This window comes from Eubalaena glacialis, chromosome 14 (assembly GCF_028564815.1).
Source record: "Eubalaena glacialis isolate mEubGla1 chromosome 14, mEubGla1.1.hap2.+ XY, whole genome shotgun sequence".
In the NCBI taxonomy this organism is placed as follows: Eukaryota; Metazoa; Chordata; class Mammalia; order Artiodactyla; family Balaenidae; genus Eubalaena; species Eubalaena glacialis.
The window spans coordinates 57917144-57943272 of NC_083729.1; the positions used below are offsets into that span (position 1 = coordinate 57917144).

Genomic DNA, 26129 nt, shown 5'->3' on the forward strand with positions numbered 1-26129 from the left:
ATCTCCATTCCTACACCCATGTATTCAATCACTGAGTCCTGCCCATCAGCCTCAGAAACTTTCCCCAAACTCACTCTCTCTTTTCCCCTTTTGCTGACACTGCCTCAGCTACTCTCTACTTGGCTTAAAAGCTATGCCTTCTACAAATCTCTCCCCACTGTCTTCCCTTTTTACACAGCTGCCAGTTTTAGCTTCTTGGAAAGCAAATCTGTAATTGTCACTCCTTTGCTCAAACACTTATTTTGGCTCCCTATTGCTTGGGGATTAAGTCCAGTTACCTCTGGTCTGTCCTCCTTGTCCAGACTGGTCCCTTGGGCCAACTATAATAGAAATTGGCACCAGGATGGAGCAACCCTTTGCTTTAATAGAACCCTATACTTTTCAACTTCTTCTTCCAAACAATGTCATAAATTATGAATGACCATAGTACAGGACATAAAAAGACAAATGACCTTGTTTGTTGTGTGAAAAACATAGACTGTGAAGTACCCAACGTATAATGTGGTTTATCTGAATGGACTCCTTATGTGTTGTTGTTTACCCTTCCCTTTGCATTGGCTTAAGTTGAAAGGGGGGATTTACTGACTGACCTAAATGAATAGTCCAAGAGGTGAAGGAGACTGTAGGCAGAACAGTTGAGGTCTTAGAACTTTGTCTCCAACTCTGGGCTCTGTTTACACCTCCTTCGTTTCAGTCTCAGACAGGTTTTCTCCGTGTGGCTCCATGATGACCTCTGGTAGCCCTGAGCCTGTATCATTCATGTAGCTCATGATCCCATAGACACAAAAAGAATCTTTCTAATTGGCTGGGCCTGGGTCGCAAATCTACCACCTTGAGTTGAAGTTCTAAGTCCACTCCTACTCAAACCAAGTGGACTGAGCAAGATTTTTTTTTTTTTTCCTTTTTTTTTTTTGGAGTGGGTGCGGAAGTTGGGAGGGGGGGAATATAATTTCCCAGTGAAACAGACAAACTCTATATGCCCACTATGCCTCTAAACACAAATACTTTTCTTCATCCATTATGATGAAATACCTACATGAGAAACTTCCAGGTATTCAAGCACCAAGAATGGGCCTCATATAAATGAGAAATATTAAAGACAGCCAGTTCCTGACCCAATGAACAAAGGTGGCAGAAAATTTTCCAAAAATGGCATTCTAGTAAGAACCGCAACAAAAGGACTGGCTACAACTTTGAACCTGAATTTGATTCTCTTCTTTCCTAATTTCAATGTGTCTAAATCCTTGGGATCGTGGCCCCAGAATTTTCCCACAGGTTTAGCAATAATGGGCCCAGACCTCTTAAGGCAGTTATGGTTGAAAGTATTCTGTTCCGGGGCCACTTTTAAGTTCTCTACCATATGTCAGACCATAGGAACCAACTGGGGGTTCAGAAAGTAAGAGCCTTATAAAAAAGATTTTCTTGTTTGGTTTTCATTTAGCTCACTCAGGTCTTCAGAGATTCTAGAAACCCCAGAGGGGCCACCCACCCCCTCTGTGGGAGTTAGAGAGCAGAGGTAATGCAGAGATTGTCTGCTATGTAAACTGATGAGAATGGGGGTGAATCTCCCATAGACAAATAGTCAGATCCATTGATGTTAAACTGAGAGGTGACGAGGGAGGAGGAATGATCATTTGTAAAGAGAAAAGCGTTGAAAGGCCCTTTTGCCTGGCAAACATAAATACCCTGAAGAATAGAAAACTGTGCGTGGATGTGGGGCTCGCTTAATGTGAATCCTACATCAGGCGTTTGTAAGTGATATAAACTGTGATGTGCTGTAAAATTTGTATCGCTCCCCCAAATGATCTACTGGTAGAACATATATATTTTGCAGAAAATGTTAAAGCTGTCATAAAACCTCATTGCTACAGATACAGTAGGTGTTTCGGAAGTACACACCAAAGCAGGGATTTGTAATCATTTCAGGACAGTTCATAAAAGAAAGCACATTGTGTTTCAACATCTGAGAAAGGACAAATGTTCCCTTCTTCCCAAGGCCTGTTTTATCTTATTTTGCATACTTAAAAAAGAGAAAAGCAGAGGCAAACAGTCTAAATACTTAAATGAAAGCTTTTGGGTTTCCCTGGTGACGCAGTGGTTAAGAATCCATCTGCTAATGCAGGGGACACGGGTTCGAGCCCTGGTCTAGGAGGATCCCACATGCCGCGGAGCAACTAAGCCCGTGCGCCACAACTACTGAGCCTGCGCTCTAGAGCCCACGAGCCACAACTACTGAAGCCTGCACTCTAGAGCCCACGAGCCACCACTAACGAAGCCTGCGCATCTAGAGCCAGTGCTCTGCAACAAGAGAAGCTACTGCAACGAGAAGCCCGCGCACCGCAACTAGAGAAAGTCCTCACACAGCAAAGAAAACCCAACGCAGCCAAAAAGAAAAATGAACAAAATAAATACGTTTATAAGAAAAAATAAATAAATAAATGCAAGCTTTTCCTTATATGCCCGGGTTGCTAGAAAGGTGAGAGCCAATGATAATTTCTTTCCCAAGTTCACATAGAGTTGTTGACTCTGTTTAATAATAGTAGATCTTGTTCAGGCTGAACAAACTGGTTCCTGGGGTGGGGTGGGGGAAAAGCAGCAATAAATCAATACTCCAGATGTAATCTTGGTGTCTAGAATGCAGAGAGAGATTTGGGTGCATAATGGTGCTGGTTTGTCTATTGTCATTCAGACACGAGCTGCCTCAGAAAGGGGCTTGTGGGAACCTGATAAGACGTGGTCAAAGGTGGGTTATAAATCACAGAGAGGCAGGATTCTGCTGATTTCATACACCCGCACTTTCTGGGGTGAAAAAAAAAAAGTGATAGATCTGCAATTTACTGCTTATCACATCTGCTAGAAGTTTTATAATACAAAAGCCTGACCTTCAGTGAATAAACGTCCTGGTTGACTACCTGCTTCTGTTTAGGAAATATGGTACTCCAGCAACCAAGAGCTGGAAGCCCTCTGATGACTTAGTTAACAAGCCCATCTTTGATGGTGAGCCGTGCAGAAGTGAGTTTTACTCACAAGCATCTCCTCCTCGGACAAGAAGTGGATGGTACTTGTTGAAAGAAACTGTATATTTAACTCTAGGGGAACAAATGGACCCAAGGGATCATATGGGTTCCACACTTGTTCAGCACTTGTTAACGTTTTGCAGATCACTGGACCACAATGTTTTCTCAAAGAATAGGGGAGGGAGGAGGCAGAAGCAAGGGGAACAGAGAGGTGAGAAACCAAGGAAGTTGCTGCAGCCTAGGGAAGGCAGTGCAACCTTGCCAGGCAAAGAAAGAACCACCTGGAGAAGAGGAGCAAAAATTACCATGCATTACCCTAAGAGTTGGGATATTTCTGTCTCATATTTCTTCCAGGGAAAAGTTTGAAAACACTGACTTTTTTTTACTGCAGCACTTTCAAAATTAATATATATGCAATCCTAGTCTCAATAGAGGATGGTTCATCTCTAGTTAAAAGTGCATAGGAAAACAGTATATCTTTGTAATTTTCAGATATGTAAAGCAAGTCAGTACTCCAAACGTCTTCACATTCTCTCCTTGCTCCCTGATGGAGTGAATCTGCATTTTCCTTAACATACTCTTCCCTGAGTTAAATATGTTTTGAGTGGATCTGAGTTTCAAAAGAAGTCACTTCATGTTTAAAAATTGTTTGTTAGCTAAAAGAAGACACCAGAGAAAGTCTTTTCAAGCTTGCATTTGTAATTTCAAACTGAGTTTATAAACTATGTCAATTGTTTTATACTTGTACAAATGAAAAATCCATTCATTCTTTCAACGAATATTGATTAGTTAGTTATTATGTAGCAGGTACTCTCATAGATGCTGGCAATTAGCAGTGAACTAGATAACAGCAATCCCTGCCTTCGTGGAGCCTACAATTTAGTGGGAGGATATAAACAATAACAACTAAGTAACTACAATATGTAGTCTGTCGAGACAGTAAATGCTATGGAGAAAATAAGCAGGGAAGGGTCTAGAGAGTGCTGGACTGAGTATGGGGGATGGGAGGAGTATATAAATTATTTAAATTAGAAATATTTCCCAGTGGTCAATAGTTTTAAATTTCTCTCTCACACCTTTTAGCCATGATAACAACTAGAACTGGAAGTGATCCATTTGTATCTCATCTCTTTGCTGCGCTCTTTTCTACCTGCGAGTGGACAGAGCTGCAGAATGGCCAACAGTCCAGGAAAACCAAGATGATGTTGAGTGACCAGGTCAGCCTATTTCACTACCCATTACAGCACCTCTTAAAAACAAAACTAATAAGTGGGTATAGATGAAAATATTGTACTACCATGTGCACATCAGTTACTAAGAGTCTCAAAGGATACAAGACACTCCTACTCCCTTTTCTGTACAATAGTTCTTTTTTATTTTTTCTCTTAGCAAAAGCAGCAAGATTTAAGTTCTAGTCTTAATTCCATCAAACTGGGCTTTCTTACTGTCTTCCTTTATCTGAGGAAGCCTTAGATGATGCTTCTTGGCATAGAGTATTTTGAAAGATTATTTGCGAGACTACTTGGCAGGTTCTTGTTGACCACATATATTTTTTACTCAATTCTCTGGAAGAAATTGTAACAGGTGGTATCAGTTGTGATGCTTTGGCTGAAGTAACAAAAGCCAGCTCCCGGTGGCTTATGCAATAAGGATGCTCAAGGACTCACAAAACTGAGAGTCCAAAATTGGGTGGAGTATCAAGTGACAGGCCTACCACCTTCATTTCTCTCCACTCTTTCAGCTCTACTCTGCTTCCTGTGCTGCTCATCTTGTCTTGTGGTCTCAAGATGACTGTGGTCATCAAGGGCTAAGGTGGGGAAAAGGAGTGGAGGGGGGAAGAGAGAGAGAGACAGAGAGAGAGACAGATGAGAGAGAGAGAGAGGGACTTGGATTTCTCTCAAGAGTCCAGAATGTTTTCCCTCAAAACTTATGGAAGACAAATTCATTTGTTTTACTGGCCAATATTGCCTTAATTCAGCCCATCCCTAAGTCAGTTGCAAGCAAAAACATTGCATAATTGGCTTTGACCCAACAGAGCCCATCTCTCGATGGCAGGGATCTGCCTTAAGCATCTTTTGTAGGTGCCTCAGACCAAAACACTGTGATTTGCCCATAATGGATACCCAGTTATTTATTTAATTCAGTCATTTATTTAAAATGTATATCAAGCGCCTATTCTTTTCCAGGTCTCAGGACTAAGGATTTATCAGTGAAAAAAATTATCAGTGGTAAAACAATATGTTCCTGTTCTCTTGGAGCTTACTGTCCTGGGGAGGGGGAGATGGTATACAATAAACACATAAGTCAATCGAGTGACAGGAAATGTTTTGTGAACTCTGGTGATCTTAAAAGTGTAACTCAATTCACAAGAACTGGAGATCAGTGGCAGATTTATAAGTGTCCTCCTAAGCCAGAGGTGAGACATAACGCATATATAGGATGCTCCAGCAGATGCATAACATGGTACAGAATCATGTTCAAATCGCCACACTTCTGGTTTCTTAATCCTACTTACTTAGACCTGGTTGGCCCTCACCTACACTTGTAGGTTTAGAGTCCTTATTTCTTGCCTCTTTTGAGTCTTCCTTAATACTTTTCTGCTTTTTAAGCCTTCCCTTGTCTGTGAAGACCCCTCATCTACTGCTGGATGAATTGGCTGATAACTGTGAGCCATTTTCTTGTTCTCCCAGGACGGTGTTAGGACCCTATGAGATGCTCTACTCCTTCATCTGACCTACAGTGTTTGAAGGTAGTAGCATAACTGTCTTGCATATGGAAAAACTGAGCCCCTACAGATTAAATAATTTGTTCAGTGTTATACAGCTAGAAGATACCAGGGACATGATTCAAATCCACGCTCAAGGTCCTCTTGAGCAAATCTAATATGAAATTCTACCTCTGTTCACAAATGTTTCTTATGTTAAGTGTGTCCCTCTTAAGACTGTAGAACCCACGTTACACATCTCTTCTTTCTTCCCCACATTTCTGGTACATAACACTGTCCTGAGAGTAGAGTAAAATCGATAAATGATTGAGGGTAGAGGGCTTCTCGTTTGTGTGAAAACAATATAACAGCAACCTTGGAATAACATTTTTCAAAAAGAATAGTAAACAGTTATTTTTAACCAGGTGACAGCTAAGATATTCAAATAATAAATGAATTTACTCTGATGGTCATGCAGATAGATATTAACATGGCATTGAAGCGTTTCCGTCAGTTACACGGGCATGCATTGGCTCTAACCATGACATCGTAGAAGCATCAAGGCCTTTAAAAATAGTGATCAGGGAACCACATGGATCATAATTTTAAAACAACTCTTCTTCATGCTTTAAAGTACAACTGTTACCAACAATCGTAACAACTCAAGTTTATGGTTGGAGAGCGATCCTGCTGAGTTGTTGCTGAATGCCTGATGCTCACGTGGGATCCAGAGACCATCAGTCTGCCTCTGCCATTCAAATAATGCACACCCACTGTAAATGCCTCTCGGAATTTATGCCACTCGTGAATAGTCATTCATTTGGATGACCAGTACCCTGCTCAACCAAAATTAAAAAACAACATATTTAATACACTTCAGTATGATTTAGTACATATAAACATGGTGATCATAAATCAAGAGAATTTCCCCAACAGGAAAAACATAAAATTTCCAGATCCATTTTAGAAATCTAAACAATTCATGCTCTGGCCCCCAGCTGTCATGGGATCTTGGAATTGCGGTGTTATGGGAACCTGGAAAAGTGTGAGCACCCATCCCGCTCCCCTTTGCAAGGCCTCCTCTCAACAAGTCCAGACACAGGAAAGAAATGTTAGATACCTGCAGAGTGGTTTTCAACAGTTTGTTCATTTTTAAATTATAAAATTAAATTACACATATATTCTCCTATGAAATTGTGTTTAGTGACTATCAGGGAAACGGCTGCTGAAACAAACAGAACCTGAAGTGTAGAACAACTGAGATACACTAGAAGATTCTTTCTTGCTCACATAACAGACAAGGCAGATGTTCTTTGTTCATGACGGTGATGTTCCTCCAACCGTGGAACAACTTGGTGGTTCAACAACCAAGGCTGATTGAGGCTCTAACATTTTCAACACAAGTTCTCTGAAGCGTCTGTGGTCTATTTCATCCTAGTCATCCGGAAGAGCTTGGAGAAGCATGTGCAGAAGATTTCAACAAACTCTGCCTGAAAATGGTTTCTATCACTTCCCCTTGCATGGCATTGCCTAGGACTCTGTCCCACGGTGAACCTAGCTGCAAGGGAGGACGGCGAACATGGCTGTGGCTATGTGCTTAGAAAGAAGAGAAGAATGTGCATTTTGGTGAATGGTGGCTCTCCCTGTCTCAGTGATAAATGTCATTTTCTCTACAGAAACTTTTCCCTGAGTTATCCTACATCTTGCTTCTCAGTGCCTGCCGGTTCCCTCCTAGGGCTTCTCTGAATTCAGTATTCATTTTGGCACAAAGTTAAGATTCATAAGAATGTAGTCAAATGGTACAAAATTCCAGTTATAAGATGGTTAGGTACTGGGATGTAATGTAGAACCTGATAACTATAGTTAACACTGCAGAATGATATATACAACAGTCGTTAAGAGAATAAATCCTAAGAGTACTCGTCACTCAGCATGGGAATTTTTTTTTTCTACTTTTTTTTTTGTATCTATGCAAGACGATGCATGTTAACTAAGCTTATTGTGGCAATCATGTCACAATATATGTAAGTCGAATCATTATGCTGTACACCTTGAACTTGTACAGTGCAGTATGTCAATTATATCTCAATAAAACTGGGAAAAAAGATTAAGAAGAGAGGAAAGGACAGAGAAGAAAGTGATTGACACACTTCTCTCTCTGTTGATAACTAGAACTGTCCTCCAATATTTATTGACACAATACTGAAGACTGCTTTAATTGAACTGAAACAGAAAAACAGTATCTTCATGATGATCACCCATCATTTACAGGAAATAATAAATTGACCTTCGGTCTTCTCATCTCCTCACTAGCCGTCAGCGTCCTTCTCTCAAAAGCCTCATGTGCAAACCAGTAACTGTCTCCACAGTTTACCTCTGAATGCTCCCTCACCCCCAGCCTAAAACGAACTAATCAATTCACTCTCCTTCAGCAATGTTCATCATCGTAAGAGATGCAGGTGCAATATTTCTGGAAATCCACTCTCTCATAGTTTGCTGAATGTTTACTAAGTTTGCTTATGAAAGGTCTCACAAATCCTCTGCTTAGCTCACTTCGCCTTTCCGCAGTAGAACAGAGTTCAAATTAGGTTCCATGTCTGAGAATGAGTGAGAAGGTGGGATGGATTTCCAAAATAAAGCAACTTACCTGGGTCCCTTTAAGTACGTTAGAGACCACAGACCCAATCAGAGACTTGAGGTACCCTCTAAGAGAGCCCCCTGAGGATTCAACCAGAGTTTTCTAAGCTAAAAGAGTTGATGTCAGTCAGACAGAGATAGACAAGTACTGCATGATATCACGTATATGTAGAACTTAAAAAAGCCAAACTTGTGAAAACAGAGGGTAAAATGGTGGCTACCAGGGGATGGAGGGTGGAGAATAATAGAGACGTTGTTTAAGGGTAGAAACGACAACCAGTGGTAAATAAGCCCTAGAGATCTAATGCGCAGTATTGTGAACATAGACAACAATATTGTATTACAAACATCAAACTTGCTAAGAGACTAGAACTTCATTATTCCAACCACTAAAAATGAAGGATAATTATCTAATGTGATAAAGAAGCTAGTTATCCCTACAATGACAATCATATTATAATATATAAGTGTATCAAATTAACATGTTGTACGCCTTAAATTTATTCCATGTTATATGTCAAATATATTGATATTTCAATAAAAGGTTTTTTAAAATATGTATTTTTAAAGTGTTGATGTCAGTACACCATAAAACTGTATTTGAATGCTGTGTTGATTTCAATGACCACAGAGGCCACTTCAAGTATAGCATGCTGACCCACCGGAGAGCCTCCGATCTTTATGTACTCATATTAAGGAGGAAATTTCCCCCATCCAGGACTTTGAAATTCATTGAAAAAATATGAAATCATATTCCTGACGTTTTTGAGGGCTTTATTTCATTTTGGTATTTCTGAGTGCATAGATAACCTTTCTTGTGAGTTTCCCTACCCTGTTTTTCACCTATACTCCTTCCTTCTCTTTCCCTCTCCCTGCTGAACTTCTCTCTTCTCTCTCCTCTAAAACCTGGGGGCTAATATTGGTCCCAAGCGAGAAAAAAGGAGAAGCAAGAGAACCCTTGAATTGTTTCCTTCCCACCCCCTACCTCTCCTGCATTCTGAGACTGTCCCCAAGGAGATTTTAGCCTGGTCACCTCCCTCCCATCTTCCCCTTCCTCTCCAAATTTGTGCAGATGACAGCAACATGATGGATCCCAGGATGGTAGATTTTTTTTTTTTTTTTTTCAGAGCACAAGGTTCTCTGTATTGCGATGCCCAGTGGAAAACATCTGTAAACCAGCTCACTGTAGTGGTGACGACTGCAACCATACTAAGGCACTTTCATTATATAAAAAACCGGCGGGGTGGGAGTTCTGTTCACGCCTCTGTAACAGCAACGGGGACTTGAATTCAGAGCTTTTTAGGCATATGTAGCTTTTATATATCTTCATGATTTCTTGACAGTTTGTTTCCTTAAAAAAAAAAAAAAAGCCTTCTTTGCCATAAGTAAGTCTAAATGCAGCATATACAAAACAGTTGGGAATACAGGGAAATTCAGCCACCAGTGTAGACCAGTGTAGGACAAGCTACTCTCTTCTAGACATGGTTACAAAGGAAAGGCAGTGATAAAGACTTGGAATTTTACCATTTATTACAGTTAGAGGGAGAAAAGACAACTTTTCTTTTTCTTTTAAAAATATCTGTGCAGATGGCAGAGTCTTGAATTATACTGAGTCAATGGTACAGATCAACTACCCTCGGGTCCCAGTCCTGGAGTAGGTTCGAGATCACCTGGCCCTTTCCACTGCTCTGGCTGTCAGACTCGGGACAAGTCCCTTAACCATTAAATATATTTGGTCCCCGAGAGTGTTGGGAGAGGCCACCGCTGGCCTCTCCAGCTTGGCCCCTGGGCCCTGTCTTCTCAGCCCAACAGGCTGAGAAGGCAGTCCCGTTGCAGCAGGGGCCGGCTGCCCTCGGCAAAGGAGGGAAAGGGGTCATCACTGCACTTGAGACATTTCAGAATCAGGAAGGTGACAGTGGTGCCGCCCGGCAGGGGTGGGGAGGAACGCCCCTCCCTCCCCAGCCAGCATCCTGTGCCCTGCACAGAGATGGACCCCTTGACCTGCTCACGCCGGACCACCCAGAGCCCACGGGAATGGGGGGCCGCTGGGGCAGAGGGTGTGAGGTCACCGCGTGTGATTGCCAACAGCAAAGAAGGGAGAGGGTGGCGGAGGCGGGGGAAGGTGACAACTCTTCTGGGGCGTCGGGCTAGCAAAACTCCTTAGTCTGAAGAAAACTAGATTCGTAGAAAACTCTCTTGCCCATCCCCGGAGGCCTGCCCTCCTCACGTCACCACCTTGTGCTTTGTGGCAAGGGAGGGGGGGCGATCCTGCGGGCGTCTCTGTTCCTGGGCCAGGGCCCAGGACTCTTGACTCTTTGGTATCAGATTCGGGGGCGGGGGTGGGTGGGGAGCAGGAGGGGCTGCAGCAGAGGAAGCCGGAAAGCCCTTCAAGGAGGCCTGGGGGGATGGGTGGGGAGGTGAGGCTTGAGGTCCCCTGGCCCGGGGCGGGGGGGGGGGGGGGACGAGGTGGGGTTACAGTCACAGCAGTCCCCGGAGGGAGGAAGGGGTGCTGCGGAGGCTGGGAAGGGGAGGCGGAGTCGTCGTTGTCGTCCGTCTCGGGCAGCAGGAGAAGAGGTGATTATTCGGCAGCTTTGGCCTCAGCCCCATCGGCTCTGCCGTCCACCTCCTCGTCCGAGCGGTCGCCGGCCCCTTTCCGGGCCATTCGGCGGGGCACGACAAACGGCAGGTCCCCACGTCTGAGCTGGCTCTTGAGGGAGCTGACCTCGCGGTTCACAGCGCCCAAGGTCTCCGTGGCATCCTCCAGCTCGCGCTGCAGTTTCCGGCGGGAGGCGTTAGCGCGCTGGGCCTCCTCCCGCTGCCGCTTGAGCTGCTTCAGACGCGAGGGCGCCTTGTCCGCCCGGTCCCTGCGCTGCTCCGCGTTCCCCCGCTAATCGTCCACCTGCAGCGCGGCATCCTCCAGCTCCTTCTCGGCCCGACGCACCTGCTTGCAGGCCGCCTGGCGCTCCTTGGGCTCGTTGTCCAGCTGCACCTCCAGCCGTGCGATCTTGGCCTCGAGGGCGGCGATGGAGGCCTTGGACTTGGACTTGACGGGGCCCTCCATCTCCTGCAGCTTGACCTTGAGCTCCTTGTTCTGGCTCTCCTGCTGCTGCCGCGCGTTCTCGTTCAGATGGGTGTTGATCTGGTCGCTCTGCAGGTTCGCCTTCTTCAGCCTGTTGTTCCCCAGCTCCGCGCTGCCCTGCCCCTCCGCCAGCTCCTCCTCCGGCTGCGCGATGCAGGCCTCCAGGCGCCGCTTCTCCTCCAACGCCAGGGCACCTTTGCCGCTGCTGTTGGCCCTCTCGTCAGCCAGCTGGCCCAGCTCCTGCTGGGCCTGGCGCTTGGCACGCTCGGCAGCTGCCAGCTCCTCCTGCAGCTGGATCATCTCGGCCTCCACGCTCTTCAGCTTCTCGTTCTCCTTGGCCTGCGCCAGGATCTCCTCGCGGGAGGCGCCAGGGTCCTCCAGCTCCCGCAGGCAGCCCTTCATCTGGGCCTGCAGCTTCGTCCCGGTTCGTTTGATGGCTTCGTCCCGGTTCTTGTTGGCCGAGTCGATGTGGGCCTCCAGGTCCTTCAGGTCCATCTCCAGCTTCTTCCGAGCAGCCACGGCCATAGAGCGCTGCTTCCTCTCATCCTCCAGCTAGGCTTCCATCTCCCGCGCCTGTCTGACCAGCTGCCGCTTCTTCTCCTCGCTCTGCTCGTCGCGGCCCTGCAGGTCCCGCTCGAACTGGGCCTTCGTGGCCTACAGGCTCACCTCCAGCCGCAGCTCGGCATCCTCGGTGGCCTGCAGCTCGTCCTCCAGCTCCCGAGCTGGGTCTTCATCTCCTCCACCTGCCGCTCCGGGGCCCGCTTGGACTTCTCCAGCTCGTGGACGCTCTTGCCGACGTCGTCCTGGGAGCTCATGAGGCCCTCCATCTCCGTGCGGAACTGCTTGAGCCGCTCCAGCTCCGCCTTCTGCCCCATGGCCTCCTCCGGAGCCCGGGCCAGAGGCAGCGCCTTGGTCTCCTTCTCCCGGGTCTCCGCCTCCGCCCGGTCGCGCTCCTCCGCGTACTTGGCGGAGATGGTCTTCTCCTCGGCCAGGAGCTGGTGGAACTTCTTCCGCTTCTTCTCCAGGTTGGAGACGCTCTGCCGCTGGTGGTCCAGGTCCACGAGCAGGTCGTCCAGCTCCTGCTGCAGCCGCGTCTTGGTCTTCTCCAGCTGGTCGTAGGCGGCCACCTTCTCCTCTTAGCGCTGGCTCAGCCCCTCCAGGTCCTTCTGGAGCTTCCTCTCGGCCTCCTTGGCTGTCTCCAGGCACCCCACGCTGCCCTCCATCTTCCTCCTCGTGTCAGTGACCTGGGCGTGCAGGGTGGCGATCTGCTTCTCGAGGTTCCACTTGGCCTCCTCCTCCTCTTCCAGCTGCTCTTTTAAGGAGTTCTTCTCATCCTTCACCTGCTTCAGCTTGGTGCCCAGACTCAGCTTCTGCCGGTTCTCCTCCTGCAGGAGCTCCTGCGTGTCATGCAGCTGGGACTCCAGAGCGGAGAAGTCCTTGGTGAGCTTGCTGGACTTGCTGTCTGACTGCGTGAGAAGACCCGTCACATTGTCCAGCTGGACCTGCAGCTTGGAGACCTTGTCGGCTAGCTCCGTGAGCACGCGCTCTCCCTCGGTGAACTTGACCTGCAGCTCCTGCAGCTGGGGGGATGGTAGATATTATCCCATAAAACTAATGTCAGGAGGATCTCCAACTGTCAGTAAATACGTTATCAAAAGGCTGCTAAGGGGGCTTACCCTGGTGGCGCAGTGGTTGAGAATCTGCCTGCCAATGCAGGGGACACGGGTTCGAGCCCTGGTCTGGGAAGATCCCACATGCCGCGGAGCAACTGGGCCCGTGAGCCACAACCACTGAGCCTGCGCATCTGGAGCCTGTGCTCCGCAACAAGAGAGGCCGCGACGGTGAGAGGCCCGCGCACCGCGATGAAGAGTGGCCCCCGCTCGCTGCAACTAGAGAAAGCCCTCGCACAGAAACGAAGACCCAACACAGCCAAAAATAAATAAATAAATTTATTAAAAAAAAAAAAAAAAAAGGCTGCTAAGGGCTGGAAATTTATTTTAAATAGTCCCGGTATTCCTCTCCTTTATAGAGCAGTTGCCTCCTAGACCTCTAAACTTAAGGAATTCTTGAATTAAAACATCTTCATTCTGGGAACAGCATACAGTTGTGGTTGCAAAACTTAGGAGTCCCGTTTCATCATTATAATGTGATGATCTCATTCTTAAACTGCTAAACATTCTTAAACAGCAGGGTGTTGTAGTGGAAGTTGCATTGGGGTTTTACATCAAAGAACCCCAGGTTGAAATCTGGACTCTGTCACTTAATACTAGTATAACCTTGGGCAAATTACATGCCCCTTCTGAACCTCAGTTTACACGTTTCTACAATGGGGAGAATAATTCCTATATTTTTAAGAGTGGTGATTAAATGACAGGTTGTACATACTGTGCTCAACATTTTAGAGACACTCAATCTTTTCTGGCACTATGGGCATCTTTAGGGAAGTCACCTTGTATCTGATCTTGTAGTAAGAAATAAGTGATATTCCATTGTATATATGTGTCACATCTTCTTTATCCATTCATCTGTTGATGGACATTTAGGTTGGTTCCATGTCCTGGCTATTGTAAATAGTGCTGCAATGAACATTGTGGTACATGTCTCTTTTTGAATTATGGTTTTCTCAGGGTATATGCCCAGTAGTAGGATTGTAGACATAGAGAATGGACTTGAGGACACAAGGTGGGAAGGGGAAGCTGGGGCGAAGTGAGAGTAGCATCGATATATATACACTACTGAATGTAAAATAGTTAGCTAGTGGGAAGCAGCCGCATAGCACAGGGAGATCAGCTCGGTGCTTTGCGATGACCTAGAGAGGTGGGATAGGGAGGATGGGAGGGAGGCTCAAGAGGGAAGGGATATGGGGACATATGTATGCATATGGCTGATTCTCTTTGTTGTACAACAGAAACTAACACAGTATTGTGAAGCAATTATACTCCAATAAATATATATTAAAAAAAATAAGTGAATGAATGGATGAGTGAATGAATACATCTATCTAGTCAGTGTTCAAAATTTTTCTAAACTCAAAAAATAGCACTTGATATGCTAACAGCCCCAAATGAGAAAAACATTATCCGCTAAATGAAACAACTCTGACGTTAAGTCCCAAACAATCACAAAATCTACAAACAACCATTGCCTTGTCAAAGCCACAAAGCCATTTGCTAAATAACACCTGTTTCTGCACACACTAGAGCAGAACTCCCCAGGGAAACAAGAAATGCACACTTCGGGTATTGTATTTTACACTGTCCTCTTTGTTGCCCTAGTATAAGGATACAGATAAAGATATTTAGAGAGATTAACATAAAAGTCTGGAAAAAGTGTACTCTACCTCATCACCACCCCCTGCAAAAAAAAAAAAAAATGACCTAGAATATCAATTCAGAAATTTTCAGGTAATTAAAGTGGATTAAAACAAAATAAAACATCCTTAGCCAAATGTTCTGATCATTAGGAATTGCTTTCTTAACACTAGTTGAAATGTAGAAGTCAGATTGAAGAAGATGAGAAAGCTGCCAGAATTTCTCACCCTTGTATTTTTATTTCTTATGTTATTATTTGAGTGCAGAATACTTTTAAACATATCTTGAATGATAATACCTTCCAACCGATATGATTTGTTCCTTTAAATAAGTGTTTTGAGGATATTTTTCACATTCTGACCTGTGATTTCATTCTACTCAGGGCCAGCTGCTTTCCCGTAGACTGAAGCTCTGACATTTATAATGGAATTGAACAGTGTAATAGGATTCACTTAACAAAAATGCTGCTGTGACATGAACTTTATGGGACCTTCCATTGAACAAGGGAGGCCTGTTTTAACATTGTCTGGATGCTATTTCATGGCAGAAATGGAAGCAAAAAACGCAATAGCTGGGTCTCTGCATAAATGAAGCCACACCATTTTTCTTTTTTTTCTCTTTTTTAAAATAGTTTATTTTTTTTATTGAAGTATAGTTGATTTACCATGTTGTGTTAGTTTCAAGTGTACAGCAAAGTGATTCAGATGTATATATAAACATAAATATATGCATAAATATTCTTTTTCAGATTCTTTTCCCATATAGGTTATTACAGAAAACCAAGTAGAGTTCCCTGTGCTCTACAGTAGGCCCTTGTTGATTATTTATTTTATATATAGTGGTGTGTATCTGTTAATCCCACATTCCTAATTTATCCCTCCCCCTACCACCTTTCCCCTTTGGTAACCATAAGTTTGTTTTCTATGTCTATGAGTCTGTTTCTGTTTTGTAAATAAGTTCATTTATACCTTTTTTTAGATTCACATATAAGTGATATCATATGATATTTGTCTTTGCTCTGTCTGACTTACTTCACTTAGTATGATCATCTCTAGGTCCATCCACCACACCGTTTTTCTACAGTGGAGACACAGTCATAAAAAGATGGCAAAATTAAAACAACATTTCACCTTTTACTCTTTGGTAAGATTCTCCCTATCCGTATAGAAGAGAATATTTTAATATTCTGCCAAAAAACATAAGTGGTCTGGTAGCATCCTCATTAAACCCTCTCAAAGACTTCCAGAATTCTCGAATCTCTGGAGCTCTGCTACTGCTTCCAAGTAGCTAATGTGATGTTATTTTACAACACTCTGCCAGAGCTGCTTTCTCTCCAACAAGAATCTTACTAGCTTTACCGTTTGGCAGCCTGTAGCATGTTTAGAAAAAAATCCATAAACCAGATGGCGGAAATACAGAGTAATCTGTTTGGGAAACCCAGGTTATAAATATGCGCATGTTGGGAAAAGGGCAAAAAGTTGAGGTAAAGCAGCTGATGCAGCTTTCAGGCTGGGCTCCAATCATGACATTTTTAGACGGGTGCCCTGAGAGCGTCTACATGTTTATTTTCTATTGTATTTTTCCCCTCATGCTCAGGAAGAACCCACAGGAGTTCACTCATTTTCCCACACTGGAAACCAAATTGAATCCTGACTTGGAAGTTTTCATCGAGGTTTCATCTGCAAAAAGTATATTCTTCTGTTGGTGGTGAGAGAGGGTGGGGATGAAATGTTTGGACTGGGGTGCATCATCGTGTGACCCAACTTCCTCCTTCCTTGACCCTTCTCCATATGTGTGAGGATTTCTCCTCACCCTAACATCAACTTCCAAGTGAAGTAAGGCTGAAGTGAAAATCAACCTTAAAAGAACAAAGATGGTTTACAACCACAGTTTGTGTATGTGTTGGCGGGGGGTGAGTGGGTAGGTGAAAGATGCAGTTAAAAGAAGAAGGGCATGACTTTGCATGTGTGTGTGTGTGTGTTTGTGTGTGTGTGTAGGGGGAGTGACTTGTATTAGATGATTGCATTCATATGAATAGAAAGACCTTTTCATGCCTCAGCTGCTGATGACACCCTTCTCGCTTTCTGCGGCCTACAAGAGTCACAGCCTTGCCACCACTGATTAGCTCAGGCCATCAAAGAGTTGCTCCCTAATCTTCCTGCTGCTGGGTGGTGTACATTTTAGGCACTGTGGATGGACAGTTAAACTGATGTAGCCTGCCTTCTAGAGACTTATGCCCCTCCATAGCACCAACATTGCAGGCAGCTACGCAGACACAAGGCAACTGCATTCCTTACATCCTTGCCCTTGCCACCTTAAGGAAATTGAACACTCTGTGCCATGTAAGCAGTAGTTGTAGGCATACAGCCCACTGGGGAAACAATGAAGAGCTCAGCTATATTAATTCTTCTGTTTGGCTCCAAGCACCCCTGAGATCTCGCTTGAGTCTCCCCGGGGACTCTGTGGGCCTCCCTTAGTTGCTGCCCCTCATTGTTCCTGGCTTCTGCCACTGCCTGACATTGCTGGCTATGGGTACATTCCTATTTTTCTCATGACTTCAGCAACACTGGTATAATCTCTCTGGACGTTCTCCTATAGCTGCTGCATGGAGGCAAGAGAAAAATCCTCCTCCCACTGGTGTTTCATCTTTACTGTTGAAGTGCAAACAGGGAAGCTGTGTGCTTTCAGCCTCTTTAGTACTCTTAGAAGCAAGTACCTTTTTTTGTTTCCTCCTTTCAGCTTTTTGTGCCCTTTCCCTTCTTCTTGGGGTTAATCACTAATGCCAAATGGTGTGATTGGGACAAAATTCAAGCAGCAAGGCCAGGGCTATGGCTGTGGCCAATATCAGCTCTCCTATTGAACCTCCCACCACAATCCAATGGTCTCCACCTTCCCAATGACAGGGTGTCCAGAGAGTTAGTATATGATTCTCTGGGATCGTCTCTGGAGATGAGCCACAAACTCCAAGAGCCTGCTGAAATAATCCTCCACACTCTGATATGCCCAATTTTCAAATGATTTTATAGTTTAAGCTTTTACTCTTGCATCCGTTCCATGTTCCTTATCATGGTTCCACGTTATTATTTAGAGCTCACCATGATGGAGAGATGGTCAGCCTTACATAAATTTACAAGTTAATTACTTATATCAGTAAATCATAAATATTTATTTACATCAACCAAAAAAAATAGGTATTACAATTTTAGAGTGTTTACAGAGACCAACTCTCTTGAATATCAAGAAAAGAAAACTCAACCAACAATCTTCAGTTCTCATGAGATTCTCTAGAACTCTTTTAACAGCTTAAACAGGTACTCAAAACCCACAGCCATTTGGCTCTGGAATATTCTGCCTTTTGAATTATCTCAGCAAAATAAGCACTGGTGTGGATGGAATTGTGCCCACTCCGCTCCCCCGTCCAATTTATATATTGAAGCCCTAACCCCCAATGTAATATTTGGAGATAGAATTTTTAGGAGATAAGTAAATTAGGTGAGGTCATAAGGGTGGAACCCTGATCTAATGGGATTAGTGTCCTTCTATGAAGAGACACCAAAGAGCTCTTCCCCCCACCCCCACTCTTCCTTTCATATGCCACAGAGGAAAAGCCACGTGAGGACACAGCTAGAAGTCAGCTGTCTTTAAGCCAGGAAGAGAGTTCTCATCAGAAACCAACTTGGCTGGACCTTGATCATGACTTCTAGCCCCAAGAACAGTGAGAAAATAAATTTCTGATATTAAGCCATTTAGTCTATGGTATTTTGTTATGGCAGCCCAAGCAAAAGAATATAAGCCCATCAAAATGGATCTGGTATCTAGTTCAGCCAAGCCAGTTTCTTCCATTAGAGGAGTATAACCAAAAAATCACGTTCCAATCTGTTTTTATAACGAGCAGAGGAGAGATGACCTGAGGGCTCAAGTGAGGTAGCATAGGTGAAGTGGGATACAGAAGACACTTAATGGAATGCTCTACTCAGAGGCAACATACAAAAGCAGAGAAAGCCAGATAGACTGGACTAGAAAAAAAAGTTAATTTATCAAACTCATGAATGTTAATTTTAGAGCCAAATGCAAGGGTTTTTTTTTTGTCTGAGAACTGTTTCTTCTTGTTTACAAAATGCACGTCTGGCCCTATCTTGCGGTTCATTTATAGCTGTGGACTTTGGATCTGTAGGAGGACTTTCCAGCCAGAATTTTTCCACTTTCCTTGCAACTATTTCCATCCTGGTTTGAAAGAAGACAGAAGATTTTCAGGCTTTTACGTGTATAAGAACAGAAGCATCTCTTTCATAAGGAATTGGATTCTTCATTTTCTGCATTGTATCTTCTTCCTTGGCTCCTTTACCATCATGTTTCATGCCTGGGTTTTTCAGCCTTTCTGCTGTATTCTCCTCTGTTTTAGCTCTAAGGATTTTCTTATATACTGTTACTACACTATTTTAGTCATATGAATTTATCTTTCTGTGTGTAGATAAATCACAAATCTATATTTTCATCTCTATCTTTCTCATAAGTCCAAGATCCGTAAATCCAAGTGCCTTCTAGATATTTCTAATAGAATATTACACATCAGTCATCTCATACATCCCATATCCAAAATGGAATTCACCGTATTTCCCCCCAAACCATTCTCCCTCATGTATTCAAGACTCTGTTTAATGCGTCATCTATTCCCATTTCTCAACTAGATAGACACCTCAAAGACACGTTCAGCTTGTCTCTCTCCTTGGCTCCCTCCAGCCTTAAGTCCTACAATCTAGTCACTTAACGAATCCCCTTGTTCCCACCTCAGATATGTGCCTCAATACTTGACAATCCATGCTCTCCCACTATCACTGCCTCAACCTTAGTGCAGATTTTCTTAGTTTATTGCCTGCATTTTCCCACAATCTCCTGGTTCGTCTCCCAGCCCCAATGCAACTAGAGCTAGTGTTTCCCTGATTCAGACTTACACCTCGAGTCCCCACAGGCTTCTATCCTGAGCCCTCTCCTAAGATTATTTTATCGAAGTTGTCAATTATGCCTCAGATATAAAATCTAATGGATTCTTTCCCATCCTCATTATCTTGGCCCCTCTTTAGCGTATGATGCTGTCAGCTACCCTTTTCATTAAAGTCTCTACTCCCAGGTCTTAGACTCTATTTCCCTGGTTCGTTTCCTACCTTCTTATTATTTCTGCCCATCTCCATTGTTGACACTTCATGGTGACTTCAACATTATCTAGATGTAGTGAGTCTGTTTCTTTATTTTGTTTTTTAATCTCTAGTGATGCTTTTCCCTTAGAGACTAGTTTGCCTGACATGAATATTATTACTAGATACATAGTAGCCCAAAACACATAAGCATCCTGCTTTGAAAAAAGTTTTGTTTTCCTCAAATTTTTACCATTATGAAAGAACCTTGTGATGAGCTTCTTTATACATACATCTTTGTAAGTTTCTTTGGTTGGTTTCTGGTATAAATTCCTAGAAGAGAAATTTGTGGTTCAAAAGATGTATTTTAAAAACATTTTGTGATGCGCAGTCACTGGAGAATATTCCCACTAGAAAAAAATTGAACCAACTAACACTTTCATCAGCGGTTTAGGAGAATGACTTTTTTCCCATTCCCTCACCATTAGCAGAACGTTTTATCTCTGCTATTGTGACAAGCAAAAGCAAATGAGGGGTGTTTTGTTATTTTATATATCTCATATTCTGTCTTCTCTAACCATATTCTTTGCTCATTTTCAAAAAAAATAGTTCTTTTTGATATGTAAGAAACCTATGTAATAGTGATATTAACTCCTTTTCCAATACATTTAAGATATTTTAGAAATTTGTTATTTGTCTTTTAATTTTGTTAATAGTGTTCTTAGTACATTTGTCCATTTTTATATTTCTCAGTAACAAAATATAGTAGTCTCTTTATTTGCAGCTTATCTCTTTGTTATACCTTAGAATGATCTTTCCTCCTCCAAAATTATATAAATGTTCAGTTATATTTTTTCTAGAGCTTTTATAAGTACTTTATAGATCTTTTCAATAGCACTTGTAATGAATGTCATCACTCTATTTGGAATGTCAGTTGGTAAATTCCTTGAATACAATTTCTTTTTCAAGTAAGAAACTAGGAAATGTTGAATTTTATATAAATATATATATATATTCTTTTCTCACTGATGTGCAGTGCTACATTTATTGTAAATTGAATTGTGTTGATTCTTCACTTGCTTCTAGACCTTTATCTCTTTCACCTATTTCTTTTTAGACTGTTTCCTTGGTTGCCTACTTATTCTGTGATTAGGGCCATACTCTTTTAAATATCATATGCTTTATTATCTAACAGTTCAAGTGTATATCTTTTTTTATATTACAATGTTTATTGGATATTTTTGCCCAGTTATTTATTCAGAGAAACTTAAAAAAATTTTTGTCAAGACTTTCTCCCCAAATATCCTTTTGGGAGTTTAATTAGACATATCAATTTTACAAATTAACTCAGGAATTAAGACTCTCCAATATGGTATGACTTTAATTCTAGTTAATGGAAAAGTATAAATGACAGCTAGTTGATGCCCTATTTATGAGAAGTAGGTAAATAGCACAGACGTTTCTGTAAGAGATGATTCCCTTGTTTCTGTCCTGCACCTCAAAGGAATAAGTCATGGAAAGGAGGTTTTCTTCCAGGGACTTTCCTGTCTTTTTCCCCATGTAGAACATTTCACAGCTTGTCTCATTACATCATTTGTAAAAACACAGTCTGAAAGCAGTGGTGCATAAATGAATTATTTAAGTTTTGCAGCAAATCACCCTCATCTTGCTTGCTGCCTCTTAATGTACTTTAAGTGAGCCCAGGGAGGCGAATCATAGAAGGCACGGGGTGGAATGTAAACCAAGTTTTATTAGCCACAAAAAGCCACACTATAACATTTATTAAGTATTAGAGACAGTGTGTTTAAATAAGTTTGATTTGCTGAATAATCACCGACATTGCAGCCATCTTCCCCAGATAGGAGCACTCCCTTGTCAAAAATATTTATTTTCTTGTCACTTCTGTTAATATAATGGGCTCTTGGGGTTTTGTGAGAGTTTCTTAGCGAATCGTGATTTTCAGCAAATTACTATGTGTCTCCCACCGAATACAGCTTGAATAGCTGGGGGGAGGAAAGGGAAACCACCCACATCACTGACTGAAAGTACATCATCCTATTACTGGTGCCATTTTAGGGGCTTCAGCTGACCTAGGAAAATGAGGAGCTAGACACCCTCTTTAGTCCGTCCCAGTCCTTCCGCCAATGAACAGTGTCAATAAACTTGATGTCCTCCCCCCACCACCCCATCAGATTGGCCTGAGGCTGAATTCCTTTTCTTTTTAGGGGTGAATCAGCCTTTAAGACCAAATGATTCATACCACAGTTACCAACTCTTCCTTTCTTATCTTTTTCATTTTCCTGATGCAAAATGAAACCGACAGACGCTCAGAACCTTTCTTAGCCTTGAGGCACCTTCCTAACCTTGCTTCAGCGGGGTGAGTTGAGAATAGGTGATTCCAGGATGCTCTGCTGTATACATCTATGGTATAAGTCCTTTTGTTATCTTTGGCTAAAGCCACTATTTTAATTCCAGACAGAAAATAACACTAAAAAAATTAAACATACCTAAGTACTCAGTGGACAGACGCTGGCTGATAAATATTTAATGCAACTGAGAGCGCACCTTAGATATCGTGAAACACGGCCTGTTTGGGTACTTGCCTCACTCCTCTGTGACCAGAGGCTGCAAATGTGCAAGCGGTAATCTGTAAGCATGCATGCGTGCTTGAACCCTAACTCTATGAGGAAAGGAAGGAATGCAAAAAGGCAAGAAGGAAAGAGACAAATGCCCCTTCGTCATTTCTTGTCTTTACTGGAAACAGTCCTTTTGACAGGGAAACCCACTGATTGCCTTCTGTTCATTACACGCAGACCTGTGGCATTGCATTTCCAGAGATACTGAGTGAAGATCCTAGTACAAGGCTTAAGAGTCATTGAATTTTACTGCCCACCAACCCCTTTGGCAACAGTGAAGAGATATTTTCCTTTGTAAGGTGCCTGTCAAGATTGTGGTCATCAGTGAGGAGGAGACTGTAGTTCTTCTGGGTTTCTAACAGCCCAGGAAATTCAAGCATTCTGCTTGGGACATGAACTTGTCTTGGGATATTGATTCAACTTGAGGGTCTATGGCATTGAGATTCATTCATTCACTCATTCACTTTATCATTCAACAAATACTTCTGGAATGCCTACTATAAGCTAAGAATTCCGCTGGGTTTGTGGCTATTTTTTATGTTCAAGTTGTTCATTATTTACTGAGCGAATCAGAGTAAGAAAGAAGAAATTTGTAATACAGGTAATACCTCATATGACACAGGTAAACATAGGCGATTACAGAAGCATATAGGTGGGACCTTGACCCATTGATCCAGTCTTGAAAGAGATGTCAGGCTGGGAGGGTCTGGAAAAAGCCATTGGAAGACATGAAATCCAAGCTGAGATCTGAATGTTGAGTAACAAACAGTTAAACAGGAGTATCTGCATGTGCAAAGTGTTATAGAGGCAGGAGAGAGCGTCTGGACTATTGAGAGGGACTTAATGTAGCTGGATGTGGCTGGGACTCAGAGGGATAAAACATGAGGCTGGAGATGTAAGCAGGGGCTTGTTCAGGAACAGCCTTAGAGCTGCTGGAATTTTCACTCAGCTCTTGAAGACAATGCATTGTATTAGAGATTTTAAGTGGGGGAATTACGTGATCAGATTTCAAATGTAGAGAACGTACTGCTTTATTTTTATTACAAGCATGTATTCAGAAAGAAAGATGACTGTTGCAATGTAGAGAATAACTTGGAGGGGGCAACCTGGAGTCTGAGAGGGAAATTAAATCATTAATTAAGCTGAGAGCTGATGGGCTGACTATGAATATCTCATTGGAAAGAGACAGAGGGATGTGTATGTGGTAGGTGGAAGTGTGTGAGGGGTGGATGTGTGCATTGTACCATTTTTCAAACAAGACTGATGATTTACTGGATTTATTAGGAAAGAGAGGAAAGAGCTAAAAAAGACCAGAGGAGTTACAAGATGGATGCCAGTCCTTGAATGGAATCTGTCAGGAGAAGGAACTGGTTTTTGAGGAATTCCTGTGAAGTCAGAACCCTTGGGGGCAGCCAGGTGAAAATACCTTGTAGACAGTGTACATTCAGGTCTGGAGTTCTGGAGAGAGATTCTAGTTCTCACTTTCCCTGCCTTTAACCACTCCATAATGGAAATAGTTAATAATATCATCTGTTTACCTTCAAAGGACCATTTGAAGCATCTCCATAAAAAGATGGGATCCCAAATTCAAATAAAAGCAGTGGCAGACAAATGTTTTAGGTTTTTAAATATCATATCAAATATTGAGATATTAGGAAACTCCCAGGCTTAAGAATATTTTTTAAAGGTTTTTTTCTCAAATGTATGACATCTCAAATAGGAAATAAATGCTCATTAGGTCTTAGTGGAGATTAAGTGTTACATAATATTGAGAAGGATTCTTAATTTATAGTAACAGGAGACACCTCTATATTAAGCTATTTACCTAAATGAGGGTTTGCCATGCTAGGAAACTAAATCAGAATTAAATAGGAAACCATCTTTATAGGGAATTTGAAGCCTGTGGGGTCAAAGGGTGCAGAAACAACCTTGTTGGAAACACTTGGACTTATTTGATGTAATAAAACAGTGAAGAAATTCAGACGGTGATTGGATAAAGGAAATCTGATTTGAGTTCACATCTTTTTCCTAGGGGGTTTTGCTAGGAAGTGAGAATGGGTTTAAGGACCTCTGAAAGAATTAAAACAAAAACTAATAACCAATAGTAAATTATTTTTGGTGGTGAATAATTATCGTTTAAGGAGGCATGATTGAGAGGAAGTCCTTCCCCGAGTGTTCTTGTGTGTGTGTGTGTATGTATTTCAGTTTTTTTCCTCTCCAAGTCTATTTTTGTCCTTTGCTGTCCTAGTCTTGGTCTGACTGTATCTGTAACACAGTGATCACTGATAAACATTTTCATTTGATTCATAGTGTTGATTAAGGTGCTCTGGTTTTCTAGAAACTTGACTTAATAAGGTTTGGAAGCCTATTCTCTACCTCTGAGGTGATATGGGAGCAGTGGGTATGGGTCAGAGGATGGGCTGGGTCAAGGGACTGATAAGAAAATGCAAGAAGGAAGAGAAGAATTCAAGATGATGTAGTAAGTGCACAAGGCAAATGCTTAAAGAGAGAATTAGAGACCACGGTTCTTCCCCAGAGGTGCAGGAGACCAGAGAGTGTGCAGGAGTCCAAAGATCTGTATCCAGCTGGCCAAAAAAACTCACAAAACATGCACTTTTTTTCCCCAAAATTTACATACTAATTCTTCAGTAGCATGGTTTAAGTTGGTGTATAAACCTTCCTCATAATCTTCACTATCACTTTCTATCACCAGTGTTTGTAATGCCTGGGTGACAGTCTGCTCCTCATACCTCATGCTGGAAGTCTTGACCTCTTTAGCGCCTTTCAGGCAGTGTGATTTCAAAGCAAACTGAAAATTACTCTGGTTTACGCAAAAGTTAAATAGCTTTTCTTGAATATCAGTCAGAAGCTTTTGGCAGACTGTTGTTGAGTATTTAAGTGATGGTCCTTGTGAGATTTATATCAGTCCCACCGAACTCTCCACCTTGGGAAATCCTAGGTTCTATTTCAAAGGATTCAGCAATTTCTACTGGTTTTAATTGTCTTAACTGTCTTATGCCTATTTTTGTTTTGCTATTATAATCATCTTTGCTTTCAGTATTGGATTATAGTGTAATATTTTGAATATACTTGAAGTAAACATTAATGTCCCCAATACAAAATAACTCAACTGAAGTAAGAATGCTATGAACAGATTGCTTCCATGACAACCATGCCACAACTGACTCACCGTTCTGTCTCTTGACTGATAAATTTTTAAAAGAATTATATTTATGGAGTGGTAAAACATGTAAATGGTACATAATTCTAAAAACTCAAAATAATGAAAAGTACGTTTCCTGGTTCCTCTTCCTAGTGGCTAACACTCATATCAGTTTCTTGTACATCTTTCATACATTATCTGCCAACATACATTCATACACTTTCATATAACGTTATGTATTTGTTTACCCAAATGATAAATATTTTTATACCTTATTTTTTTCACCTAATACTCTATCTAGGAAATCCTTCTATTTCAGTTCATATAATTAACTCATTCTTGTTTACACTTGGATAGTTTTATATCATTTGAATTTGCCATAATTTACTTAACTGATAACTCTTTATTAATGGAGATTTTGGTTGTTTTATTTTAGTTTTAATTTTTGTA

At 42.4% G+C, this 26129-nt stretch overlaps 1 pseudogene; it reads right to left on the reverse strand.

The window, feature by feature from the left end:
* Positions 1-10936: 10936 nt before the first annotated feature.
* LOC133104978 (myosin-9-like) lies at positions 10937-25271 on the reverse strand (annotated as a pseudogene).
* Between the last annotated feature and the right edge of the window lie 858 nt (positions 25272-26129).